A 25,291-nucleotide genomic window follows, 5' to 3' on the forward strand; every position below is an offset into this window, starting at 1 on the left:
CTGCCCCCAGTTCATTTCTGTTTACTTCCTTCAGAGCACTTATCACAACAGAATCGTATTTTTTTTTGTACACTACTGAATCCCAGCATCTAGTAAGGTGTCCAGCACCAGGTAGAAACCTGATATTCACTGAATGAATAAATAAAGGACAGAATAAGTCAATGTGGAAGCTCTTATTAATTCATTTACGAGTGAGGAAATTGAGGCTCAAAGACAAATTATTTGTCCACGATCACTGAGTGGCAAAGTCATTTTAACTGAGGTCCTGGGCCTCCCCGTAATCCCTCCACCATTCCCTGTTACATTCTCACCAATAAGAATAGACCCAATACACTTTTTTATGGCATGGTTTCTTGGGACTTCAGTGTCCCGCTGCTCAAGGATATCTGCCTAACAAACCCTTGAAGATTTTTCTCTTGAGTATTTTTAGGAGGGCCAAGTTAAATAAAATTATATTACCTGGATAGAGTGATTCTGTCTGTCTCTGCATGTCTGTCTGTCTCTATAATCACAAATATATTTTCACCTCTGAATCTTATAAACATAAATACAAATAACAAAATCAAATGGAAGGAAAAAAATCCTGAAAAGAGTACAGTAAGGAAGAAAATTAGATAAACCCAGGGGTAAACACTGGTGTATAATAATACATGTGATAAGATACTGCATACTAGCTGATGTGGAACATGATTCTGGCCAAACACTTTCTAATAGCCAACACAAAGTGAGAAACACAATCAGTTACATGACATAATTTGAAGATTAAAAAATTCAATCAATTGCCAGGAGAAGCACAACTATTTCCATTTCTAAGTCCTGGGGGAAATTCCTCTTGTGAGTCTTTATAATGAAAGCATAATAGGATACAGTAATCAGCATTCTAAACTACAATCTTATAAATAAAAATACCAAGCTTCATAGAATGGTGTCTTACAGCATTCCTTTATAGATGTGGCTGGTATAATGTCAAAATGATGTGGCATTGTATTGCTTTGCCATTCATAACATGGTACATGGATCAATAACATCAGCACCACCTAAGAACTTGTTAGAAATGCAGAAAGACCCCATCCCAAGTGTAAATCAGAATCTGTGTTTCATTAATAAGATTTGTAGGTGGTTGCTATGTACATTAAAGTTTAAGAAGCACTGGTATAATGGTTGAGCTTGACCTGAGAAAAAATAATTGTAAGAAACTCTCATTCATTCATTTATTCAACAAATATTTGCTGAGACCTTGGCAGTAGGAAAGGATTTCTTTAAACATGACACCAAAAGCACCACCATAAAAGAAAATGTTGATACATGGGACACCATTAAAGTTGAGCAGACAATACTTGCAACAACACCAAAACAAGAAAAGCTGGGTAACTAAACATGTGCCAGACACTGTCTTAAGGCTGGGAACACAGCAATGAAACCAAAAAGCTCTACCCTTATGGAGCTTACATTCTAATTGATAAAGAAATTTTTAAAAATGAGTAAGATAAAGCAGAAAAGGGGGATAAGCCAGGGAATGGGGTTGCAATTTTAAATAAGGTAGACAAGAATGGCCTGATTGAGGAGATAAAGGCCTGTGCAAGGTCAGGAAGTCAGCTGTAAAAATACCTAACGGAAGTGTTCCAAGCAGAAAGAACAACAAGTACAAACACTGTGAGAAAAGAGAGTGCCTAAAACAGCAAGAGGGTCAGCATGGCTGAAGAAGAGTAAATAAAAAGTGGAGTAGGTATGCAGGGGGCTAGATCATGCAGGGCCCTCTTGGCTATTTTAAGTATCATAGCTTTAACTGTGACATGAGAAGCCACTGGAGAAAAGACAATAAGGGGGCACTGCAGGATGTTGAGCAGGGAAATAATATGATGAAAAGTGTTTTTAAGATTTGTTTCATAGAGGTAGATCGAATGGCTTGAGTGGGAGAATACAGCTCAGAGTACATTGCACTAATCCCAGTACATGGTGATTCATTCATTCAGCTCTTTATTAGGTGGCAAACATGTGTCAAGTAGTGTGGGGAGGATCTAAACTGGGGTGATAACAGAGGGAACTTCCAGAGGAAGATGAATATGCATGATATTGGAGGGAAAGAAACTCAGGACATAATGACTGATTATTTATAGAGAAATGACACGAGTTCACAATTCAATTTAATCAAGGTTTATGGATAATCTACTAAGTGCAAAGTCATATGATGGCTAGGACTTGGAGGTGAGGGTGGTGCATAAGGTTTGTATTTACCCCTCAAAGGGCTTCCAACCTGGCCTGCTTAGCCCCTGCCCTACACCTCTGAAGGCTGAACCACGTACTTGCATTGCTGCAGCTAAGGCTGGCACTGGAACTAGCTGACTTGCTCAGGTTAAGAGCTATTTGTTGTTGTTTTGGGGTTTTTTGTTTGTTGTTTTTTAATAACCATTGGAGCTTGTTGGGAGCAGCAGCCAAAGCATCTCAACTTGATTAGTACAAAAAGACAGATCTGGTTTGGCAGGAGGGCAGAAGAGAGGTCTTAAAAATGTCTTTGTGGATCAGTGTTGCAGACTGGCCCTGGACCACCAGTCTTTGGGCAAAGAGTCCTTCTGGTCTACTTCCACCTGTGTGACCTACTGTGACTCCCACTCTTTGCATTCCATTCTGGAGAAAAGACCCCAATGCGTGGAAAGTGAAAGAGGCAAGCTTAAGGAAAACAACTGGGAAAAAAACGAATTTGAAAATTGCCTATCACCAGACTGCAAGGTCTGGGAAACAGATGCAAATAAAATGCAAATGATATGCAAATAGGTCGGTGGGCTTCTAAGACGTTTTATACAACCGGAAGGGCCCTTGGGAAACTACTAGCTGATAACAGTGACTCAGAAGCAGAGTGAACTATTTCAAGACAACTTTGTCACACAGACCTTTGCTGCCCTTCTAGCACAGTGCACATTCTTTAGTAATCTTTTTTCCTCACTTGAATCAATCTCACCTGCTATAAATCAAAAGAAAAAAAAATCAAGTTTGCTTCTGCAGAGGTTATCTAAGTTAATTACACCTTTAAACAGCCTATATACGTTTAATTTTTCTTCAAAAGCCTTTCTCACTCAAATAAAGCCAAGTTAAATGTGTCACTTCCTGCCTAGAACAATATTTGGCTCCAGTGGATCATGAATGAAAGTGCCTTTCTTTCAGCTCTATTTACTATGATCCTTTAGAGGTTGTGTTTTCCTACTCCACAGGAACTGGCACATTCTCTTCTAATACCCATCCATATGCTGTATTCAAAGTGAATACAGAAAAAAAATATATATATATAGTTGTAAAATCCAATTCACTTGAAGGAGCCACTGAAAAGCTGTTTATCAAGAAAAGGTGCCCTGTCAAGAATGCTGTAGTCTTGATCATCCTAAGTGCACATTTTAAAATTAAAAATGCAAATTTGACCATAATAAAGTACATTTCTGTCTGCATTTATTTATTTAAAAAGGGGAAACTACCATCAAATATGCATTTACTAAAAGCCATTGAATGAACTAAATAATAAACAACACAGTAAGCACATGAGACCTACAGCTGTGCAGTTAGTCTCGGTTACAGACTCGGGGGTCCAGAAGCAACTTACCTCCACACCAGCCCCCCAAAGTTCCATTACTTTTCTAGTACTCTAATATTCGAGGGTACCTCAGCTTTGGACAACAGGGTCAAATGAAAGGAAATCTTTTTTCAGGGTTTTATCTCACTTGAAAGGGCTACACTGTCAGCCCCCAGAAAGCTGCTGAGCAAAGAGGCATCTGGCTGGTGCCATGTTCAGCGTAACACGCAAATAAAGCGCAAAGACGCGGAATCCCAACAAATGAGAGATTGAAAAAGAGAGGGAAGACAGACAAAAGCAGGAGATAAACCTCAAGAGACTTAAAAAATGAGAGAGCCAGACAAAGATTAACAAAGAGAGAGGGAGAACAACCAGGGGCAGTGCGGTAGGAACCTGGGAATTCAGGGAAGAGCGGCAGGGCAGGGTCGGGCAGGCGGCGAGCGCCCTCCCGCGGCCAGGGCTGCCTCTTACCTCCTGTGCGAGTTTCTGCTTGAGCACCAGCGCGGCACATAGGTAACCCGCGCGGCCCACGAACAGCTCGTCGGAGCCGCACTCCAGGAAGGAGACCGGCGCGCAGACGGCGCACAGAGCCCGGAACTTGCCCAGCGGCTGCACGTAGTCGGACCGGCCCAGGGCGTGGTACACCAGCGTGGCCACGGCGTACACGCCCGCGCCCCCGAGCAGGAAGGCAGCGCGTGTGTCGACGTCCGGCTCGCCCCACTCCTCGGCGCGGGCGCACGCGTCTATGAGGCGCTTGGCCGAGCGCAGGTAGCGCTCCCGGGCGGCGGCGAAGAGCGGGCTCTGTGAGACATGGTAGAGCATGTAGGCCACCCCAGCCACGCCGCCGTACAGCCCCCCCTGGCAACCGCTGGCCCCAGCCGTCGCCCCCCGGGCTTCAGCACCTCCCCTAAGCGGGGGCAGCTCCTGGAGGATGCGCTCTATGGTGGCGGTGACCAAGGGCGCCACCGCCTCTTCGCACTGACCCGCCAGCAGGCTGCCTTGGTAATCATCGAAGCGGTTGGCGAAGCAGCGCTTGGTGTCCATGCTGTTGCCCGTGCCCCCCAATGCCGAGCTGGGGACTGCTTGAGGGCGCGCCCTGCAGCCCCGCGCACCACCTCCGGCTCTCTGAAGCACTCGGATGGCGGTGTATATGGCGAGGATGGAGCGCGAAGAGTGAGACGGGAGTTGACAAGAGGAGGCGGGTGCGAGGAAGAAGCACGGAGCTGATGGCCAAGTGGGGCACCGGGCTGCTGCGAGGCCCAAGTGGCCAGGGAGAGCGCGGGGGATGCGCGTCGTGCGCCCCCCTCCCAGAGGCCGCGCCCTCGCTGAACCCGCCCCCTCCTGCGCCGCCGCAGCTCGGTCGCCTCTCCAAGGGGCCGAGGTGATCTCCTACAGGACCCACGCGGGGCCCGCGCCACTCCTCCCGCCCCGCCCTCGGCTCCTCCTCTCCCGGCGGAAGGCCAGGGACATGCGGGACACCGTTCCGGAATGCTGAGACTGGGCATACACGCACCTGGAAGTGAAGGTGACGACCTCAGTTCCTTGTGTATTGAAAGTGTGGTCCTCGGGTCAGCGGTGTCAGCATCACCTGGGAGTATATTAAACTCCCGGCGTCTCTGGCTTCGTCCCGGACCTATTCTATCAAAATCTAAATATTTAGCAAGATTCCCAGGTGATTCGCATTAAAGTTTGAAAAGCCAAAGAACTAGGCTAGAATACCAGGGAAAAACTGAGCACCTTTTTCAAAGCCTGTTTTGCATCTTGGTCACTTTGGAGTTCTCATTCTGAGTGTTTCATTCCCAAAGACTGGGGGTTTGAGCTCATCATGTTTCGTGCATTAGAATGGTGAAATGCCCCATACAGAAACTTTTTCTTGGCTTTGGTTGTTGTGTTGTTTTTCTTGGGGTATACAGGAAAAAGTCGAAAAACAACAGGTTAAGGCAAGGGAGTGGGGAGTCCCTGTCCCCCATGCCTGAATAGTAATTGCCCAATAAATACCTTCAGGTTATTAACTGGTTAATGTAAAGGTAAACGCTGTGTAAGAATTTAATTAGACCTTTAATCTTTTTTCCTGTCCTTAGTCTCCTCCTTCCCTCCCTCCTTTCCCGTGTTACCTTCTGCTTTCCTTCCATGGGCATTATTGAGGGTCTCCTATGTGTCCTGGAACCTTGAAATAGATGGATGAATAAAAGACATGATCCTAATCTCTTGGAGCTTATAGTTCAGTGGGAAAAACAGAAAATGAACAGAAATCACACAAACTAGTTGCCTTTCTTGTGCTCAGCTGTTTTAAAACAATCATTCCTTTTCCAAAGTGTTGACTCTTGAAGGCTAGAGAGGTCACCTCTCCCAGTGTTTTTTTTTTTTTCTTTTGTGTGTGTGTGTGTGTTATTTATTTATTTATTTATTTATTTATTTGAATCATAATTGATTATACGTATTTTGGGGATTCAATGTTGACATATGTTGATCAAATCAATATCACTAGTATGGATATTGTTACAAATTGTACTTATTCTTTATGCCTCTTGTCCAATCTCTCCCTATCCCCCTCTTCCTCCTCCCTCCCCCCACTGATAACCCTAGATTTCTTCTCTCCTTCTGAAAGAGTATTGGTTACTCTGTTGATTTGTTGCCTAGATGATCTATCCAATGCTGAGAGGTGTGTTCAGGTCCCCCAGTATTATCATAGAGCAGATGCTTCTTCTGTCACTCTGGAATGGGCTTTGTGGAGAGAGACATCCTCTTTGTTGGTCTCTGCTGGTGACTCTCTTTGTGTCAATGCACTCCAGTGGCTGGTGGACCATCTGGGTGGTGGTTGTGACGTCTAGCTGCTTTCACGGCAGCCGTGGTTACTATGGTGGATGTGGTGGGCCACCTACATGGAGGTGACGTTTTTGACATGCTCCTTGGTGCTGGTGGTATGCCTGGTTGTGGGGGTGGGACCGGTCCCCAGCTCTATGCCTCGGGGCCCCACCACTGGTGGATTCCCTAGTTTTGGGTTAGGGGTCCAGTTCCCGGCTCCAAGACCTGGGACCCCCAGCGGGTCCCCAAGGTGCTGGCAGTGTGCCTGGATGTGGGAATGAGGTCTGGTCCCTGACTCCATGCCCTGGGCCCCCAGGTGGGTCCCTGAAGTGCTGATGGTGTGCCTGGATGTGGGAGTGGGGTCCAGTCCCCGGCCCCATACCCTAGACCCCTGGGCAGGGTCCCAGGACGCTGGCAGTGTGACTGGTGGTAGGTGGAGGTTTTGTTCCCCAGCTCCCTACCCCAGTCCCCGGGTGGGACCCTAAGGCACTGGTGGTGTGCCTGGGCCGGAACTAATTTGTTGTCCTTTCTTTACTTCTAAAACAGGGGAACTTCCTGTGGGAACCAGGACTTGAGCTGTGTGGTTGAGCTAAATTGTTGCTTTGCTGCTGTTTCCCTAGGGAAGGCTTTCTGTGCAGCTCAGTGTTTAATGGTTGACCTTATATGTACTTCTGGCTCTCCAGAGACCCAGTGCACCTGGGTTGTGTAGAAACTCTGATCTGGGCCTCCAGAGACCCAGTGCACCTGGGTTGTGTAGAAACTCTGATCTGGGCCTCCAGAGACCCAGTGCACCTGGGTTGTGTAGAAACTCTGATCTGGGCCTCAGTTTTTTCATCAAACTGCACACCATGCAGTTCTGCATTCCCTACCTGTCTCCTCTGAGTGTTCCTGTGCTGATTGTGGGATGGATCGGCTGTCCTTGCTGTGTCCCAGTGTTCTCTCGGTGGGCCCATCAACCCCACAGCCCATGCTCCAAACGGTTCCCATGGGACAGGCCCTGAACCAGTCCCTTGCAATGACTCACCGGCCTCTGAATGGCTCCCCTTTTTCAGCTGTTCTGGCTCCTCGCTCCTGTGTGGGTCCACAGGAACCCTATTAGAGGTCTTGCTGTCCTGGGGGCCACTAAAGCTCTCTTCTCCCCTGCTGCCTCCAAGCAATTCCATCTGAAGAGTACAGCTGCGGCTTCTGCCAGCTTCTGCTCCATGCACTCAGCAGCTCTGGCCTTAAAGTGGCTGTGGCCCGAAATACTCCAAGCAGTTTTTTCTTTCTCTCATCGTGGCTTCTTCTGCCTTCATGAACTCCGTATGTTTCTCCTCTTCCCCTGAACTCTAGCAGCCCCAGCTTGGCTGTGTTTCCATTTTTATAGTTGTAAATTGGTTGATTTGTGGGAGAGACTGACACTGGTGACCATCTGTTCTGCCTTCTTGACCAGAACCTAACTCAAGCTTCTTTTTTTTTTTTCATTTTGATAGGACTGTGCATGACAAAAAACAAGTGACTCACAGAAAAGTTGCTGACACTTTGTGGAGAGAACGACTGCCCCACTTACTTGAAAGACCAGTTTTGTTTGGAGGCACGTTTTTTCCTCAAAAATGTTGTCACAATGACTGGGAAGCAGAGATTTAATAGCCTGCCCCTCTGCTCTGTCTTTGTTTGAGGTAGTGTGAGAAAAGACCTCAGTTTGCTAAGATTATTGCCAGAACTGACACATCTACATGGTTCAAGGACAGTATGGCCATCATCCTTCTATAATGCTGCCACAACAATTTTATTTTTTAATAATGATAATAAAGCTAAGTCCATTTTAGGCAGGGACCTTGTTTTATTGAAGGAAGGACATCAAAGAAGCAACTGGAATGTTTAGTTTCTCCTTGAGGCTTCCTTCCTCATCCCTCAATTGTAATAGGAATTAGGAGTGATTTTTTTGTGCTCTTGGAAAAGGAAACAGAAAATGCAAGCCCTTACCAGCAGAAATGAAGCCTTATTCCACTTCATTCCTCCATACCTCACCTTTGTTATGAATCTAAAAGCAACTCTATTAATTCTGATTCTGATTATCTTTCCACACACCCCAGTCCAAAGGTAGCACCAGCAGCAATGACAGGGACCTGTGCTGACTGGCTTCAAAATAGAGTTGTAAGCAAGTCTCCAAGAGAAAGAACTCCACTGTTTTATAGTTGTGTCACCTTTCTGTTGCTCCAAAATGCTGGATAGCAAACAACCACAAAATTGTGTAGCATATAACAGTAAGTTTATTGTTCATGCATCTGGGATCTTGGCCGGGCTTATTCATTTGTCTGGAGGTGGGTTGGCTCTCACTTGGGGGGACTGAGATGACTGGGCTCTGGTCCATATGTCTCTTGTCCTCTAGCAGGTCAACCCCAGCATGCTTGCATGGCAACAGCAGAGGGCAAAAACAACAGTAGTAACACGCAAGACTTCTTAGGATCTAGTCTCAGAAGTGGCACACTTTTCTATCTCATTCTACTGGCAAATAACATGAGGAAATATAAGGTGTCATTATGGAACTCCAAAGTTCCATGATGAAGTGTGTGGATACAGGGGAGGGTAAAATACTGGGGTTCCTAGGGATTTCTTTTGGACATTAATGCAAACAAGTAAAACAAGAATCACAAGATGGATATGAAACAGCATGATTTGGGGGAAGCAAGCGATTAATGATATACAGAAGCTCTCTTGAACTCACAGGATAAATTAACTCTTATCCTATAAAATTCTTTCCCAAAGACCTCTTCACTTTGTTTGCCATGTACCATCACCTGGCAAAACTCCAGCACAAAACATTCTCCAAGGCAGAGCAACCTATATATACCACATGAAGCCTCACCTTTAATTGTTGTTTACTTAACTTGCAAGCAGTGTTTTTTCTTTAAAAATCATTACTCCACTAGAATACACTCTCCATGAGAGTAGGGCTTTTGTTACATTTATTTACTGATATGCACCAAGAGCCTAGAATAGTCCCTAACTATTCTACTACTATTACATGTAGTAGGTACTCACTAAAAGTTTATGAAATTATGAATAAATTACCACAAGAGTGCCGTGAAGTAGCCTGGAGTGTAGAATACAGAGTGAGGCCTTTGCTGAAACTTTAACCTGACTTATTTAAACTCCTACTCTATTCCTTTTGCTCTTGTGAGTGCAAGAATGTAAACATTCTGCAGTTTCTGCCTCCTTACTTTGTTCCTCTACAAGATCTGGTGACCTTTATACTTTACCTTGAATTCAGTGACTCTACAAGTTCTATTTTTATTAACCCTGTGTGGCAGATTATATTTTCCAAATATGCCCACGGCATATCTCCTATGCCACATGTTCCTCTACAATCAATGTGATCTTGACATTGCTTTCATCAGGAGATAGGAACATGTTATCATCTTCTTTTGAATCTGAGTAAGCTTGTGACTCACTTGTAACCAATAGAATGTGATGGAAATGGCAGTGCATGACGTCCCAAGCTAAGTCATAAAAGGTAATGCACCTTCTATCTTCCATGCTGGAGCACTCACATTTGGAACCTTGTGCTGCCTTGTAAGAATCTGACTACACTGAGGCTGCCATATTTTGAAGAGGCCCAGACAACATGAAAAAGTCATTTGAAGGTTCTTGGGCCACCAGCCCAGCTGACAACATCAACTGATAGCTATGTGACTGAGCCACCTTAGATATCCATCCCAGCTGAGCCTTCAGATGACTGCAGCTCCAAGTGGCAACCACCACCATCTCAAGTCCTTCCATAATTCCTAATTCCTGACCCACAAAATTAGGAGCAAATAAAACAGTTGCTTTAGGGTAATTTGTTATGCAGCAATGGTAACTGGAATACTCTGCTAGCTTCCAGTGCCACAGAAGTTCCCACTAATCAATAATGTCCACTAAACAGGACAACGAGCAGTTGGGAAGAGGGATAGTTCATAGGAATTGGAAAGACAGATAAGTATGCAAGCACCCAGAAAGTTGTGTTCCAAAATAGTAATTTTACTTAGATTCTTAAGAAGTAGTAATGACCCCACAAGAAATATGCAGCTTACACAAAATCTTTCCAAGGCTATTTATTTTACCCTTATCTGCAAGATTTGTCCTGAGATTCACAGAATTTCTAGCAGCATTTGCTGACGGGCAGCTCCCAACACATGGCTTCTGTGATCTTGCTGAATTGCCCAATTCCCAGTTCTTCCTCGATATTTCCTTATTATGGAGATTATGTAAAACTGTGGATGGAAAATAGTTTTACTGGCTTTGTCAAGGAAATCACATAAAATTATGCAAACTATCCAGGAAAAAGAGTATTAAAATCAAAGGGTTCTGCTTATGCAAATCATTGCTATCTAAGGGTGAATATGAAAAAAATCAGCAATCGTATAACTGTCAAGCCTCACCACTTAAGGTTCAATACATTTTATGGGATAGGCCATCTTAAAAATGCTTTCGGAATGTTGTTCAAAGTTCTGCTTAAAGGGTGCATCCTGGAAATGGTTGAAATTACTGAATAGTGCTATGTCCAGTCCTTATAGCATATTCTCTATGGAGACTCATCCCTGATGTATTAGATTAAAAACCTAATTGGAGAGTTCTCACTGCTTCTGCTCATTTACCTCCTCTAACCTCTTCTCGAAACAGCCACCAGAATATGTCAGATCCTGTCTTCTGACTTGTGGAAATGTTTTGCATGTCCCTCAAAGGAATCTTCAGAGTCCATAGGATGGCCTACAAGTCCCGCTGCCATTCAGCCCTCATTACTTCTCTTATCTATCCTCCTATTCCTCTACCCCTTGCTCCTTCAGCTCTAGCTATGCTGGCTGCCTTGATATCCCTCAAACTTACTAGTCACAGACTTAATGCACAGTTTCCTTTGCAGTTTCCTCTTCTTAGAACGCTCTTCAAAAGGTGTACTCATGGCTTACTCCTTCACCTCTCTCTCAGAGAAGTTTTCCACAACTTATTATTTTAAATTATAACCCCTCCCCAACCATTAGTATTAAACAACTATATTTTACTTATTTATTACTCATATATATTACTTATTCTTTTTACTTATATATATTACTTATTCTCATCTGTCTTCCTCCACTAGAATGTAATCTGCACGATGACAGGAACTTTTATCTGTGTTGTTTCCTGCTGTGTCAACATCTAGATCAATGCCTGACACAAAATATGTGCTTAATAGATATTTATTGGTGTCTGTAATACCCTTTATAATGTCAAAATCTTCTTCCCATCAGTATCTGAGTTTTGCTGTCTGTTTTCTTGACCAATTTCTTGATTGAACTCCTGCCACAAGCAGCCATAAAAATGTGCATTTCAAACATAGGATTTGATTCTTTTTCTTGTCTCCTTTTCTCTACCCCCAGCATTATCAATTTTAAGCATTTTGTTAGCCATTATAGGCCAAAGATAGTCACCAGTATACAATGTAATAGCAGAATTAGAAGCCAGGTGCAGTAAGTAAGCAAATGATAAGCAAATGGGCACTCACCACTCCACCTGAAGGAGGGGCAGCCCAGTTTGACTGGTCACATTGGTCAAGAGCAAGTAATAGTGCACACCCTAGCTTACTGGATGTGAGGAAAACATGTGCCAGTTATACCTTTGGGTACTATAATGTGTGTGTATGGATGTGTGATTTGAATGCACTATAATGAATCATTCCTCTATGGAGCACTGCTAAAACAGGAATGTCTGTACTTTAAACTGTGAATCTGTGTAAGTTACATTAAATTGGCAAGTAGAGGTATAAGCTTTCCTTTAGTCAGAGTAAAATTTTTTTTTTCCTTTTTGTCTTTTTTCGTGACCGGCAACGGGATCGCAACCCTCAGTGTTGCGCCCGCACCGCGACCGGCAACAGGATCGCAACCCTCGGCGTCGCGCCGCACCACGCTCAACCAGTGAGCAGACCGGTCTCCATATGGGATCCGAACCCTCGGCGGGAGTGCCGCCGCGCTCCCAAGCACCGCACTCTACGGAGTGCGCCACCGGGCTGGCCCCAGAGTAAATTTTTTTTTTTTGTCTTTTGTCTTTTTTCCGTGTCTGGCAACGGATCGCAACCCTCAGTGTTGCCCCCGTACCGGACCGGGGACCGGCAACGGGATTGCAAGCCTCGGTGTTGCTCCTGCGCCTCGCTCAGCCAGCGAGCGGGAACCGGTCTGTATGTGGGATCCGCACCCTCGGGCGGGAGCGCCGCCGCGCTTCCCAAGCAGCGCACTATCCAGTGCACCACCGGGCCGGCCCCCAGAGTAATTTTTTAACTTGAAAATTATAACAGCTTCCTACACGCAGTCATTTCTAAGGTTTTCCCCAGGCTTTGGGATGTTAGAAGGAAAGAAGTAATTAAGAATATCTATGGTGATATAGTTCAGTGGCTGTTAAATAATAACCTAGTAATGATAATGCATTCACATACCAGCTTTTTGTCTTATGGTCAACTGATATTTCTACTTCTACATTCATAGTTTTCATTGTAAAAAGCTCCACTGCCAATAATATACGGTAGAATTTATTTTCTGATAGTCAATTTCTAGACATTTGCATGAGTGCAACAGGTGGTAGTTAAAAGGTATGATATTGATTATGACTCTGGAATACACATGCTGACACTTTTCCAGATGTTCTTAATATGAGATGACTGCTCAAGATAGCTTGGCCAGCATTCCCATGAGATACAATAAGGGGTGATACCCAGAAAAAACCTGGGTCTCAGCCAATAATCTAAAAAAAAGAAAAATCCATTACTAGAAGATCAAACAGAGCTATTTGCTTTAGGCTAGCAGTGATTAACAGAATCATGGATCTGGAAGGATCCAAGAGATCATCGATTTAAGCCTTTCTTTTAACAATGAGAAAACTGAGGCCTGTGGCAGTCATACAACAGGGAATCACTGAATAGCTATAAAGAGGAGAGTCATTTGATCATATCTGTGCTTTAGAAAAATTAGTTTCCTGGAAAATTGGTAGATATATTTGAAAGGGGAGGAAGACTGCGTCAGGATGGTAAATAGAATAATCAAAAAATGAAGAAATCTGAACTAGGGCAGTAGCAGGAAAGATAGAGAGACTTAGAGTCAAGAGATATTAAGCAGGCAGGATTTACAGGGTTTGATGACCAACTAGATGTGGAAGTAAGAGGAAAAGAGTCAAACATTATGGCTGGTTTCTGCTGTGGACAATGGGCCAACAAAGATGCTATTCACGAAGCCAAAGTATACAAGCAGCGGAATAGGTATGGGGCACATGTGGAAAGATAATGGCTAATTCAGTTTTGAAACTTAAGTTGACTTTATGGTCTTATGATGGAAAAAACACACACACACACCTGGGTACTTCAAAAAATTTTTGGATTGGAATTAAAAGAAAATACGAATCTTTCCATGAACTTTTTGAAGTACCCTTGTGTGTGTGTGTGTGTGTGTGTGTGTGTGTGTGTGTAATTTCAATACGTATATCCTGAAGATAAAACCAAGATTCAATAAGACATTAAAAGAGGATGATGGAGGTGAGCTTTGGAAATGGGTTAGTATAGGGACAGTATGTGGAAAGGCAGGTGGCTAGACCTCAGAATGAGGAAGCTTGCCTACCCAGCTTCCATTCCCTTCTCCTACCAGCAATATCTTGAGTTTCCGTTGAGAAACCACCATCCCCCATTCCCAGAACATATGGTTTGAAAGAAGCTAAACCATTCCCATGTCGTTAAGAGTGAGCATATATTCCAGGTGTGTCCCCAGAGAAAAAGTTCTAAGCTTCCTTGGCTAGAAGCATTGGGAAATCTGGGATTACTAAAGCAGAAAGATTAAACCTGCAGCTACTGGTGGCCATCTTAGGACTGCAAGGAGAAAGCATGCTGAGCATAAAGCTACACAGAGGGAAGCAGAACTGGATAATAAAAAAGTGTGACCTGATGACATTGTTAGAATGCCTACACCTGGCCTTACCTGAAGGACTGTTTAATTATGGGACCTAGTACATTCCTTCTTTTGCTTAAGTGGGTGTCTGTCACTTACAAAAGAAAAAAGTCTGGACCGATGCATGTTTTTGGTAATTTGAAGTAGTTTGCTGTGATCTGTTTTAAAAAGCTACATACACATGGGGGGAGCAAGAAAATGTCTGGAATGGTTGCTGAGGTCACATTCGAGGAGATGATTGAGGACAGAGAATATCTGTAAGCTCTCAAGCAATGAATGAGTGGAGGTCTTGAATGTCAAATTCCTGCTCCACCTACCTGTGTGACCTTGGGAAAGTTTTTTAACCTTCCTGAGCCTCATTTCTCTCATTTGTGAATTGGTAATGATAATGATATCTTTCTCAAAGAACGGTTAGGGTAATGTATTAGTCTGTTTCTGTTGCTTATAACAAAATACACGGAACTGGGTGATTTATGAAGAAAATGAAATTTATTTCTTACAGTTTCTGAGGCTGCAAAGTCCCAAGTCCATCTGGTGGTGGTGTCAGTGACCCAGGGGTCTCACATTGCAAAATGGTGGAAGCAGAGAGAGCGGAGAGAGAGACAAACTCTCCTCTCTTCCTTTGAAACCCTCAGAACCACACCCCTGACCACCATTTTTAATCCATTTGCTATGCATGGTCCTAAAATCTAATCACCTCTTCAAGGCTCCACCTTTCAATTACCATAATAGGATTTCCTACCCTCTTAACAATCACAGTGGGGACCAAGTTTCCAATACATAAAACTTGGGGACACAACTCAAGCTTCACTGAGTTTGGGGGGGACATAATTCAATCTACTATAGATTATGCCTATAAAGGGTTTAACTTGGTGTCTAGCACTGAATAAATGTTAGCATTTGTCCAAAATCACTATTTTTATGCATGTAGTTGCTTGAAATAGTGGATAAACACTGGCTGCTTACCACCTAACCCCTTGTATATTTTTCTTTTTCTAAGTTGTTTCTCCATAGAAAAGAACCATGCTGTTTTGTTTGTTTGTTTGATTTTTTGTTGTTTTGCTTATTCTTTCTCAACGATTTCTAAATCAAATGTATTCCATTTGCAAACCTAAAGATTTTTTTAGTGTGACGAATTCAACTTCTAAGGTGAAAAAAGAAATCATGCTGTGTTTTTCAGCTTTTATGTGATTGCCAGTAATAAAGATCCAAGTTGACAAATTTTGTTGCTGATGCATGAGATAGAATAAAATTAGTCTTTTCAAGACTATCTGGTTCTGCAGAGGTAAGAGCAGGCAGGAAAGTAAAATGTGTGACAGAAAGCTATGTGGGTGAGCAGATCTGCAAAGAGAGGATAAGCAGGCAACACATGAGGGGGGACTCTTCATCCAGTAGTTTTCAGTCTTTTAAAGTACTGTGGAAGCTTTCCACAGTTTCTTCTTACTTTACCAAACTATCATAACTTTGAAGATAAAAACACACAATATGTTTTTGGAGTTTTGGTTATTTGAGCTGCTTCTGAAAAGATAGAGATAAATTATTGGTTTATCATTGGCTAGAAATCATGCAAGCCAAACCTAGTTTTTTAAAATACAATCTGAGTATCTTCAGCTTCTACTTACATTTTCTCTTCTAATTAAGATGTTCCAGAAAATTATTAATATTATCTTTCTATTTAACATGCAAGTGGGTGGCTTTTGCATATTTACTTGAAATTCACAGTTAGAAACTGCACTTAACTGAATCTCCAGGCCACCACTACTCAATAAAATTGGTTTTTATTCAGATAGTGACTTTTAGCTCTTTTTTTCTGATCAAGAACACTGTTTTGAGTTTTTCATGAGATATACAAAATTGGAATTCAGACATAGAGTACCAGCAGATGCAGAGGAGATAAGTAGGTAAGTACATCAAGTGATGAGTATAAAACCATTCAAAAGATTGGGGCTTCTAAAATAGGGAGCCTACAGATAAGTCGATGGAATAGAACATCATGACAGTCTAATAGGCTACTCCTGCCAGATAAATGTCATGGAAAAGTGGAGATATTTATATTGTCTCAGTATTTATTTTTAAACCTGAGGTGTATTATCTTTTCTAATGGCTTTATTTCATTTACCAAATGATTAAATGTAAATAAAATGACACCATTTATTTTGCACAAGCTGAATCTGGTTTCCAATGCATACTTAGTATCCAGCCCAAAGAAAGATATGGCATATAAGGCTGGTTAACGAGTTAGCACCTGTTCTTCCTAATTAACCAAAGCAGAATGACAACCATGGTTTTCTTACGGGTAAATAAAAATAAATGAAGAGAAAGATTTGCTTTCCTGAGAAACATATTTGTATATATTCTGATTATTTTTGTAAACTTCCTCTTTTTCATAAAATATTTGGGAGAGGAAAAATACATTGAATCTTAGAACTGTATGCTCCTAGATTTGTAAAGTCTGAAGGCCTCATCAAATATCTGCCACCCAAAGCAGGCATCTCTCTGTATCCATTAAGATTAGGTATAGCCATATCAAAAATAAAAAATACAAAAAATTTTCTAAGCACAATATCAGTTTCTCTCCTGTTAAAAAAACTCAAGGTTGAGACAGTGATGTCAACAAGATGGCAGAAAAGGAAGCACCAGACCCTCCTTCCTCCAATGGAAACACAGATTCAACAATAATATATGAACCAGTATATGCTCCCATCCTCTGGTTTCTCCCTGGGGAGGGAAAGAAAAGACTGGGCTATATGTTCAATGTTTTAATTTTCTGGGGGTTTGGCTGAGGGACTGGCTTCTGTCTTGCCTGTCTGGAAATACAGACAGACATTGGCACATTCTAGTTACCTGGGGGCTCCTGAGAACTCAAAAGTGCCGGGCAGCATGTTACTGCTACACAGGGCTCATGATATACCAAACAGAGGCTGGTAGAGCTTGGCAGCCTCTCCCCCAGAAGGAAAGACAAGAATGGAGCATGTGTTCAACATCTGGCTGTTCAGGGAGATGCCTGAGGGACTGGTTTCTGTCTTTCTTGACTCAGAAGACTGACGGGATCCAGCATACTCTACATGCCCAGGGGCTGCTGAGAACAAAAACGGGCTGAATGACATGCTGCTTCTACAGATGACCCATGGCACACCAGACAGACACAGATGGAATAAGAGATTACAAGCTCCTGAAAGAGACAAACTGGCAAATCCCTCTAATTAGGGACATACACACACATATCCAGAGAAGACACATTCCCAGAAAAAAAATTCCCAGAAGCCCCAAGAATCTTTTCCAGGCTGATTGGTTAAGGTCTTTCCCTGTATGAAGCCAGTCCATAAAGATGGGGAGAGGTGGATGTTTTCTCAAATATACAGATGCCAACACAAAATTACAAGAAACACAAGACACAGCAAAGAATAGCACAATGAAAGGGACAAAATAAAACTCCAGAAACCAACTCTAAAGAACAAAATAAAACTCTAGAAACCAGCCTTAAAGAAATAGAGGTATATGAATTACCTGAAAAGGAATTTAAAATAACTGTCATAAAGATGTTGAATGAGTTCAGGAAAATGATGCATGAATAAAATTGGAATTTCAATAAGGAGATAGGAAGATTTAACAACCTCAACTTTTTTTTTTGAAGCTCTTACAACGAGAAAATGGAGGGTGGGAGGGGGGAGAGGGAGGAGGGAGGGAGGTTTTGGTGATGGGACACAATAACTAACTACATTGTATATTGACAAAAAAATAAAAAATAAAAATAACTCCATTAGGAGATAGGAAGATTTAACAACCTCAACTTTTTTTTTTGAAGCTCTTACAACGAGAAAATGGAGGGTGGGAGGGGGGAGAGGGAGGAGGGAGGGAGGTCTTGGTGATGGGACACAATAACTAACTACATTGTATATTGACAAAATAAAAAAAAAAGTATTTTAAAAAGACAAGCAGAAATTTTGGAGCTGAAGAACGCAATAACTATAGTGAAAAAAATCACTAAAGGGGTATAACAGTAGAGTTGATCAAGCAGAGGAAAGAATCAGTGCACTCCAAGAGAGGCCATTTGAAAATATCTGGTAGGAGGAGCAAAATGAATAAAAGAAATTTAGAAAAGCAAATAAGATCTGAGGCATTATGGGACAGAACAAGTGGGCCAATATATGCATTTTAGAAATTGCAGAAGAGAGAGAGGGCAAGTTTATTTAAAGAAATAATGGCTGAAAATGTTCCTAATCTAGAGAAGAAAATAGACATCTAGACTCTGGAAGCCCAATGAATACCAAATAAAATGAATCTAAAGAAATCCATGCCAAGACAAATTATAATCAAATTGTCAAAAGTCAAAGACAGAGACTTTTGAAGGCATCAAGAGACAAATGGTTTGTCACATACAAGAGAATTTCTATAAGACCATCAGTGGATTTCTCAGTAGAAACCTTGCAAGCCAAAAGAAGGGGGGATGATATATATAGAAAGTGCTGAAAGAACAAAGCTGCCGATCAGAATACTATATCCTGCAAAACTGTTATTCAAAAATGAAGGAGATTAAGAACGTTCAAAAATAAACAAAAGCTGTGGGAGTTTATTACCACTATACCTGCCTTAGAAGAAATGCTAAATAGAGTCATTCAAGTTGAAGTGAGAAATGCTAAACAGCAATATGAAAGCATATAAAATTATAAAACTCTGGTAAATGTAAATATATAGACAAATACAGAGTATTGTAATACTGTAATGGTGGTATACAAATCACTTTTAATTCTTCTAGAAAGTTAAAAGAGAAAAGTATAAAAATAACTATAATTATAAAATATGTTAAAGGACACAAAACATAAAAAGATGTAAGTTTTGACATAAATAACAAAGTGGTGGGGGGGAATAGAAGTTAGGGTTTTTGTTTGTGATTAAAATTAATTTTTTCTCTGCTTAAAATAGATTGCTATAATTATAAGGTGTTTTATGTAATCCCCATTGTAACCATGAAGAAAATACCTATAGAAGATGCGTAAGAGAATAAAGGAAAATTAGAAAGGAATCAAAGCATGCCACTGCAAAAAAAAAAAAAAAAGAAAAGAAAAGAAAAGAAAAAATCAGTAAAATACAAAGGAGTACAGCAAGAATGGAAAAGTGTGACGAAAGAGCTACAAAACAGACAGAAAATAGTTAAAATGGCAGTAATAAGTCTTTCCTTATTGATGTTTTTTAAAAAATGTAAACAGGTTAAACTCCTAAATCATATGACATAGAATGGCTAAATGGATAAAAAGGAAAACAAACAAACAAAAAACACAATCTAACCATGTGCTATCTACAAGAAACCTACTTTATATTTAAAGACGCACATAGGATAAAAGTGAAAGGATGGGAAAAGATATTCCATGTAAATGGTGACACAAAGAGAGTGGAGTGGCCATATTTATATGAAACAAAATAAACTTTAAGTCAAAAATTGTCATAAGAGACAAATAAGGACATTATTCAATGATAAAAGCATCAATTAACAAGGAAAATTAAACAATTATAAACAGACGAAGGTACTTCAAAAAGTTTGTGGAAAAATAGAATTAAAAGATAATATGAATATTTCTATGAACTTTTTGAAAACCCCTCATATATGCACCCAACATCAGAGCACCTAAATATGTGAAGCAAACATCGACAGAACTGAAGCAAGAAATAACAGCAATACAATATTAGTAGGAAATTTTAATACCCTATTTTCAATAATGGGAGAACATTTAGACATAAGAGCAATAAGAAACAGAGGCCATGAAGAACACTAGAGACCAAATGGACCTAGCATACATATACAGAACAATCCCCCCAATGGCAACAGAATATGCTTTCTTCTCAAGCTCTAGGATATTCTGGATATCTGGAGCATTCTCTAGGATAGATCACGTTAGGTCACAGAATACGTCTTAACAAATTTAAGAAGACTGAAATCATATCAAGTATCTTTTTTAATCATAATGGGATGAAACTAAAACTCAATAGCAGAAGGAAAACTGTAAAATTCACAAATACGTGGAAATTAAACAACACACTGCTGAAAAACTAATTGGTCAAAGAAGAAATTAAAATAAATACTAGAAAATACTTTGAGATAAATGAAATGAAAACACAGCATATCAAAACTTATGGAATGCAGCAAAAGCAATACTAAGAGGGAAGTTTATAGTAATAAATGCCTACATTAAAAACAAAGAAATATCTCAAATAAAAAATATAATTCTACACCTCAAGAAACTAAAAAGGACAAACTAGCCCAAAGTTAGCAGAAAGAAAGAAATAATAAATATTACTGTAGAAATAAATGAAATAGAGAGTAGAAAAACAATAGAAACAAATCAAGATTTGTGTTTTTTTTGCAAAGATCAACAAAATTAACAAAACTTTAGCTATACTAAGTAAGAAAAGAGAGAATTCAAATAAATAAAATCAGAAATCAAGGAGGCAACATTACAATTGATGCCACAGAAATAAAAAGGATTATGAGATTACTAAGAACAATCATCTGCCAACAAATTGGAAAAAACTAGAAGAAATGGATACATACAACCTACTAAGAATGAATTATAAAAATATAGAAAATTTAAACACATCTATATCTTGTAAGGAGATTGAATCAGTAATCAAAAACCTCCCAACAAAGTAGAACTCAAGACCAGATGGCTTCACAGGGGATTCTACCAAACATGTAAATGAGAATTAACACCAATCCTTCTTGAAATATTCCAAAAAACTGAAGAGGAGGAAATACTTCCAAACTCATCTTATGAGGCCAGCTTGCCCTGATATCAAACCCAGAAAAAAACACCACAAGAAAAGAAAACTGCAGGCCAATATTCCTGATGAATATAGATGCAAAAATCCTCAACAAAATAATAGCAAACTGAATTCAACACATTAAAAACATCATACAACACAAACAAGAGAGATTTATTCCTGGGATGTAAATATGGTTCAATATATGCTAATCAATAAATGTGATACACCATATTAACGGAACAAAGGGTAAAAATCACATGATCATTTTGATAGATGCAGGAAAAGTATTTAATAGAATCCAATATCTTTTCATAATAAAAATTATTCAACAAACTAGGAACAGAAGGAATCAGCATAAGAAAGGCCATGTATAAAAATCCCACAGCTAAGATTATACTCAGCAGTGAAAAACTGAAAGCTTTTCCTCTATGATCAGAAGCAAAGCAAAGATGTTCACACTTGCCACCTCTATCCAATGTAGTACTGGAAGTACTGATCAGAGCAATTAGGCAAGAGAAAGAAATAAAAGGCATCCAAATTGGAAAGGAAAAAGTTAAGGTGTCCTTCTTTGCAGATGACATAATTTTATCCAGATAAAGCCCAAAAGACTATTAGAACTAATTAATAAATTCAGTATAGATGTAGGAAAAAAAAATAAAAATACAAAAAATAGTGGGTTTTATATACTAAAAATAAACCATCCCAAAATGAAATTAGGAAAGCAATCCGATATATAATAGCATGAAAAATAATAAAATACTTAGGAATAAACCTAACCAAGGAGGTGAAAGACCTGTACACTGAAAACTGTATAACACTGATGAAAGAAATTAAAGAGGACACAAATAATGGAATGACATCTCATGTTCATGGACTGGAAGACTTAATTATTAAGATGTTTATAGTACTCAAACTAATTCCTATAAAAATCTCTATGGTATTTTTTACAGAAATAGAAAAAACAATCTAAAAATTCATATAGAATGACAAAGGACTCTGAATAACCACAAAAGGACCTTGAAATAACATTCTTTCTATTTTTTAATGTTACTTTGACTTTTTAAGTTTATTTATTAATATTATTACTTTTTTTACATTCTATGATGTTGTGAAGCAGTTGAAGGGGGAGGGGGAGGGGAAAGGGGAAGGAAATAGAGTGGGAAGAGGAAGGAGGACGGGGGGTTGAGACGTGTGGCACCCCCCTCATTCCTGCAGGGGAGAACAGGGGCTTCCAGTGGTGGCTTGCTCATTACTGGGCTGGGTGCAGATGTCAGGGGTGTGTGGCTGAAGCCCTCAGCCACCACCACTCCAGCTCAGGAGCCTGGGACACTTCTTGTGGCAGTTTGGTGGACTTGCTGGGCTGGTTGCAGGTGCCAGGGGGGCATGGCAAAGGCCCTCGGCCCTCCACTGCCCTGGCTCAGGAGAGTTGGGGCACTTCCTGTGGCAGCTCAGTGGTCATCACTGGGCTGGTTTTGGGTTTGGGGGGTGTGGTGGAGGCACTTGTCCTCCAACTGCCCCAGCTTGGGAGAGCCTGGGGTGCTTCATGTGGTGCTCAGTGGTCCATTTGTTCTTGAGAAAAAAAGGACAAAGCTGGAGACTTCACACTTCTTGATTTTAAAACATATTACAAAGCTACAGTAATAAAACAGTATGGTATTGGCATAAAGACAGACATTTAGACTGATGGAACAGAATAGATAGCCCAGAAATAAACCCATGCACATATGGTCAACTGATCTTCAACAAACCTGCCAAGAATACGTAATGGGAAAAAGATAGTTTCTTCAACAAGTGGAATTGGGAAAACTGGATTTTCACATGCAAAAGAATAAAAGCAGACCCTTGTCTTATCCCATACACAAAAGTAAACTCAAAGTGGATTAAAGACTTAAATATGATACCTAAAGCTAATTGTGAAATATCTAGAAGAAAAAAATAGGTGAAAAGGTTCATGACATTTGTCCTGACAATGATTTCCTGCTTCCTGAGTTTTAGTAGGAGGCAGAACCTACCTCTTCCTATATAATAGAAAATGCCACATTCAGATTATTCACAACATCCCATACAGCTAGGATGTGAGTACATGACTACATTCTGCCAATCAGACGCATTTGTCAATGTAATCAGACTTTTAATTAAAACTACCCCTGCACAAAATCTGTGCCTGTGGAGATTCATCTTGGATTAAAAGTATGGTTGTGTCAAAATTGAGTTCCCAAGTCGGCAGAGAGAAAGTCCTAGTAGCAGCATGTAATGTCCAGTACTGTGGTAGTTGCAGCACTATCTGTGGCATCCACTCCACAGTGATAGTGGCAGCTGAGTCCTCAATAGGCTTTTTTGTGGGGGTGATTTAGATCAATGTCTCTGGCCCTTAGCCTGTGTCCAGCTTTCCAGGACTCCCAGAGTTTCTATGAGCTACACAAATACCTATTAGTAAATGTCTTTTCTGTTCCAATCAGCCAAAGTTTTTTTCAGACTGACATAACCTCCAATCTCCATAAGTTTCCAAGATTTCTATTTTCTCCTGATCTTTATTGTTCTAACCTTTTCAATTTGAAATTAATTTTTCTCAATAGAAAAAAATAAAGAAACATAAAAGAAATGAAACAGTTTTGCTTTTCTTCTCTCAATTGTTATGGCCCAACCAATACTTTATAATTTTCTGTATCTTCTTTCTCAGAAAATAACAAACTAAGGAATTGTGTCTTGTTTTGTGCATTTATTTAATGATCCTAAATTCTCTCTGTGCCTTCTTGATGCCATTCTTAGGGCTTCATGCTGTTCCTTCCTATTCATATTTGGCTAGCTGCTCTCATCTTGACTTTGTGTTTTTAAAATCTTTGTTCCTCAGCAAATTGTCTCTGCAACTTCATTGGATTCTTTAGATGCCTCTGTATTAGGCAGGAAACCAACTAAACCTGGGTTTCTCCAAAAGGGAACTTTTAGGCTTGCAACCAAAAGATTCTGGCATGGCTTGAATCAAGTGCTAAAATAATGAAGTTAAGATATTCTCTCTCCTCCTCTTCCTCCTCCTTCTCCTCCATCTGCTCCTCCCTCTCTTCCTCCTCCCCTGTCCCCAACAGGTTGGATTTATTCTTAGGCAAGTTGTTTCTACAGCTTAATAATCCCAGTAGGGAAAGAGTGCTTCTTTCAAGATTTTAACTCTCTTGGGGCTGGTTTTGGTCACATGTACATTCCAGAACCAATATGATTGGTCAGACTTTGATTACATACTCATGCCAGGGACCATGTTCTGGGAGTGGGAGAGAAGTTATTCCCCATGAAAATTAGGATGCTAATGCTGAAGCAAAAGGTGAGGGACGCTGGGCAAGCAAAACATCCCCAATTTTTCTTAGTGTTTCACTCCCACACTTATAGCATAAGTGTCAAAGAGGTTATTCCTGCCTTTTCTGTGAGAATTTGAAATGTCTGCTTCTCATATATGTACCCAGACATATCCAGGGTCTAAGTAGACAATGTCTATGAAACAAGGTACTATTCTTCATATTTCTAACACTTCTAAATCACTACCATCACAACCCACTTCTTCCTTGTTATTAGAATTAAGTCAACTGCAGCAGTTCTCCTTGTTAACCTTCACTCTCCATTGACAGATGAAACATTCATTGGGGCTAGACAAGAATTTATCAGACATTCTGTATTTACTAGAATGATATTTATGCAAGTGCCTGGTGGCTGGATCTTCCTTCATCACTGAGCCAGTTTTGCTATAATGCTAAGCTGATTGAAAAGCATTAGAGGTAAAAACAATTCAAAGGTCTCAATCACACCCAAGTTTTACCTATCTTCTTTTCCACCAAGAACGAAGCATCAATAAAAAAAATTTAGGTGAGCCTAGGAGACCTGCCCAGCATGGGCGTGCCCTCCCCTCTCCTTGAACCCAGAAGGGAGCACCAGCTCCCATGGCATGAACCACCAAGGTGAGTCCAGCAGAGTAGTGTGGCACTGGGGGCTCATTCTATGACCACATATTCTGGAACAGGACCTAAGGTGGTTTAACAAAACCACCACCACACCTACTGTCAAGCAAAGACAATTCACCACCACAGTAGCAGCCAGGGCCACTCCACAGCATACCTCAGTGTAATAGAAGAAGCAAACCCTCTACCAAAAGACCAAAAGACAATGAAAAAATACTAGAACTACAAATAAACAAGAAGAAATGACACCACCAAAATCATACAGTAATGCTCCAATGTCAGGCTCCATGGAACAGGGAATCCTT

At 40.8% G+C, this 25,291-nt stretch overlaps 1 pseudogene across 1 annotated transcript; it reads right to left on the reverse strand.

Moving 5' to 3' along the window:
* Positions 1-3,952: 3,952 nt before the first annotated feature.
* On the reverse strand, positions 3,953-4,691 carry LOC103608254 (annotated as a pseudogene). Its single transcript, XR_552027.1, has one exon. The product of XR_552027.1 is annotated as a lanC-like protein 3 pseudogene (transcript).
* Positions 4,692-25,291: the final 20,600 nt, after the last annotated feature.

The sequence above is a fragment of the Galeopterus variegatus genome, unplaced genomic scaffold (assembly GCF_000696425.1).
Source record: "Galeopterus variegatus unplaced genomic scaffold, G_variegatus-3.0.2 Scaffold8211, whole genome shotgun sequence".
In the NCBI taxonomy this organism is placed as follows: Eukaryota; Metazoa; Chordata; class Mammalia; order Dermoptera; family Cynocephalidae; genus Galeopterus; species Galeopterus variegatus.